At 43.4% G+C, this 3917-nt stretch overlaps 1 protein-coding gene across 2 annotated transcripts in view; it reads right to left on the minus strand.

The window, feature by feature from the left end:
* Nucleotides 1-1733: 1733 nt before the first annotated feature.
* Nucleotides 1734-3917, minus strand: part of GOLGA5 (golgin A5) — a 42208-nt gene continuing 40024 nt past the window's right edge. Inside the window, exon 14 of one of the 2 annotated variants that reach the window (XR_003002055.1) lies at nt 1734-1983. The gene's annotated coding sequence lies outside the window, so the exon portion shown is untranslated. Of the gene's footprint in view, nt 2006-3917 lie in introns of both variants that reach the window. The other variant, XR_003002056.1, reaches the window with a different exon arrangement.

A 3917-nucleotide genomic window follows, 5' to 3' on the forward strand; every position in this document is an offset into this window, starting at 1 on the left:
AAGGGCGCCCGAACTTTGGTATGGTATGGCATATGGTATTGCTTAGAATTTTTATAATGAGCATGTAGTATGTAATTTAGAAATACAATTAAAATAGAAAATTGAATATACAGTGTGATTTCCACTATAAGCTGTTTTTTCTCCACTTCTGGACCTTCCTATGTACATACACATACACAATGGGAAAAGACTGCAAGGAAACAGGCCCAGATGTGAAGACTTATTAGAGTGATGGGTCTATGGATGAATGATACTTTCTTCTTTACACTTTTCTGTATTTTTCACAATAGGAATATTACTCTAATATTATCAGATTTTTAAGTGATTTGAAATGTTTTTTAGGTCCAATATTATGGCTGAAAATAAAGCAAACCCTCTTGTTTACCTTCTGTAGAAAGGCAATCTCCTGCCTGGGTGGCTGATGGAGTGTCTGCTTCTAGAACTCAAAGAAAGAAATCAGATGGCAGCGGGGAACACACACCTGCTTCCTCTCACACTGATAAACTCTCATCAGAATGCATCTGGCTTTGCCACAGGACGAAGCATTATTTGAAAAAATATGGCAGGTTTTCTCCAGTGACTAAAAGCTACTGGAAAGTTCTCGCCAAGAAGGTACACAGAAGACCTGGTGCCAGACAGATCTGGTAAGCTGACACGTTCAGTAACCAAATAGTCCAAGCCCATGGCTACATGAAAACAAACTAAAGACATGTTTGATCTCATTTTTATAGTTAATTAGAGGACCCTGATGGGTCTCCGAACCTGTTTGCACGTCTGTGAATTTAGAATTAAATATGAGGACCAAAGACCACACCTGTAGTCAAAACAAATAAACAAAACACAAACTTTCAAAGTTAGGTTTACCGAGCTTGCTGCAGCCAAGGAGAAGGTGTCCTCAGGAGCATGCCAGCAGGGGAGACGAGAGGGGCTTCTTCTAGGGTTTGTGTTTGTGTTGGATGATTGTGGGGGGCATTAAAGAACCAAGGGCCTGTTCTGGGTTGGATGCTGTCAAGAAGCAGGGGCAACTGGGTGATTGAGTACTTCAGTGACTGTCACCTAGAAGGAGAGTTAAAATGGGGCTTGAGTTGTCATTGGTGAAACAGCAGCAATTGCTCAGAAAGGAGGAATGCTTGTCGGGGGGGGGTTAGTAATTTGGGGGCTCACAAGAGTGGCCTTTTCAATGTCTTGTTCTGAGTATTGTTCATGTCCAGCTGGGAACATGGCTGACTGTTTGTCAGTAGGGCCGTTTTCTACTTTCTCACTCCCATCCAGCTTTAAAATAAACATAGCACCCGATGAAAAACTAACACTCGGATACACTTTCAACTTAGAAAATGCTCTTTTTACCTGGGGAAATCCTTTGTGATTCTTTCCAGCTTCTCCATTCTTAAAGATTAGGAAATCGAGGGTCAGAGACATTTTAGTGACTTGCCTAGCACCACAGCTGGCTTAAGCAAGCCAGAAAGTTGTAGCATCCAGCCTTAGGTTTATACTACTTTGTCACCCATCACTGTTCCTCATTAGTCCTGGTTTAGAAAGTTGTTTCTTCATTCCAGAATGATGGCGTGATGGAAAGTTAAGAGGCAATTCAATTCAGCGTCAGTATTATGTTTAGGGAACTACTGTGTGATTGGGGTTCATAACCAGGGAAGGACACCGTATCAGAGTCTATTGCTGCTGTAACAAATTACCACAAACTAAGTGCCTGAAAACAACACAAATTTATTCTCTTACAGTCGTGGAGGTCAGAAGTCTGAAGTGGGTCTCACTGGGTTCAAATCAAAGTCCTGGTAGGGCTGTAATCCTTTGCGGAGGCTCTAGGGGAGAATCTGCTTCCTGGCCTTTTCCAGCTTCTAGAGGCTGCCTGCATTCCTTGGCTCATGGCCCCTCCTCCATCTTCAAAGCCAGCTATTCAATCATTCTGACTTCTGCTGTCATGACATCTCTGACTCTGCTGCTTTCTTCTTCCATCTTTTAAGGACCCTTATGATTACATCGGGCACAGCTGGTTAATTGAGGATAATCTTTTGTTACAATCCTTAATCACATCTGCAATGTTTTGACATAACATATTTATATGTTTCAGGGATTAGGACATGGACACATTTGGGGGGTGGACATTATTCTGCCTACTAGAGACACCTAGCCTGGTATTTTTTTGGTGGGGAGGGGAAGGGAGGAATTCTGACTTAATAGAGAAAGAAGCATCTAAGCTGACAGCAGGAGGGGCCAGGAACCAAGAACAGAAGTGTCTTTAAGCAGAGGGGAGGTCTGGAGGTGGAGAGAAAGCAGGGGGCATTGGTGGGTCCATTAGTCATCTATCGCTGGGTCGTGAGGCAGTAACAACCAAACTCCCAAATCTCAGGGGCTCACAAAAGCCAAGTTCTACTTTTTGTTCAAGCTACATGTCCATTGTTGACATGCGCCATGTTTTGGCTCTGCTCTACGTCCTCTTCATTCCAGGAGCAGCCCCTGTCTAGAACATGTTGGGCTCATGGTGGAGGAACAAGTTAGGGGGCAAAACCATAAGATGATGCTTAAAACTTCTGCTTGGGAATGGCTCATGCCCCTTCCACTCACATTTCATCAGCCAAAGCAAGTCAGGTCATATGGCCAAGGCTGACATCAGCAGGACAGGAAGTAAAATCTTCCCATAAGAACAGGCAGTGAATAGTTGGAACAGCAATAGACTAGGACAGTACAAAAGGCTGGAGTGTAGTAGATGTGGGGGTGGCTTCAAGCTCATGAGTGAGGGCAGATCATGCATGACTTTAAAAACCAGTTTCCTTAGAATGTAGGCTCCACAGAGATAAACCCACGCACCTATGGTCAACTAATCTATGACAAAGGAGGCAAGGATATACAATGGAGAAAAGACAGTCTCTTCAGTAAGTGGTGCTGAGAAAACCGGACAGCTACACATAAAGGAATGAAATTAGAACACTCCCTAACACCATACACAGAAATAAACTCAAAATGGATTAAAGCCCTAAATGTAAGACTGGACACTATAAAACTCTTAGAGGAGGGGCTTCCCTGGTGGTGCAGTGGTTCAGAATCCGCCTGCCAATGCAGGGGACATGGGTTCGAGCCCTGGCCCAGGAAGATCCCACATGCCGCGGAGCAACTAAGCCCGTGCACCACAACTACTGAGCCTGCGCTCTAGAGCTCACGTGCCACAACTACTGAAGCCCGTGCACCTAGAGCCCGTGCTCCGCAACAAGAGAAGCCGCTGCAATGAGAAGCCAGCGCACTGCAACGAAGAGTAGCCCAAGCTCGCTGCAACCAGAGGAAGCTCACGCACAGCAACAAAGACCCAACGCAGCCAAAAATAAAAATAAAAAATAAATTTATAAAAGAAAAATATACAACTCTTAGAGGAAGACATAGGAAGAACACTGTTTGACATAAATCACAGCAAGATCTTTTTTGACCCACCTCCTAGAGTAATGGAAATAAAAACAAAAATAAGCAAATGGGACCTAATGAAACTTAAAAGCTTTTGCACAGCAAAGGAAACTATAAACAAGACGAAAAGACAACCTCAGAATTGGAGAAAATATTTGCAAACGAATCAATGGACAAAGGATTAATCTCCAAAATATACAAACAGCTCATGCTGCTCAATATCACAAAAACAAACAGCCCGATCCAAAAACGGGCAGAAGACCTAAATAGACATTTCTCCAAAGAAGACATACAGATGGGCAAGAAGCACATGAAAACCTGCTCATCATCACTAATTATTAGAGAAATGCAAATCAAAACTACAGTGAGGTATCACCTCACACCAGTTAGAAATAGGCATCATCAGAAAATCTACAAACAACAAATACTGGAGAGGGTGTGGAGAAAAGGGAACCCTCTTGCACCGCTGGTGGGAATGTAAACTGATACAGCCACTATGGAGAACAGTA

This window comes from Neophocaena asiaeorientalis, unplaced genomic scaffold (genome assembly GCF_003031525.2).
Source record: "Neophocaena asiaeorientalis asiaeorientalis breed wild unplaced genomic scaffold, Neophocaena_asiaeorientalis_V1.1 scaffold152, whole genome shotgun sequence".
In the NCBI taxonomy this organism is placed as follows: Eukaryota; Metazoa; Chordata; class Mammalia; order Artiodactyla; family Phocoenidae; genus Neophocaena; species Neophocaena asiaeorientalis.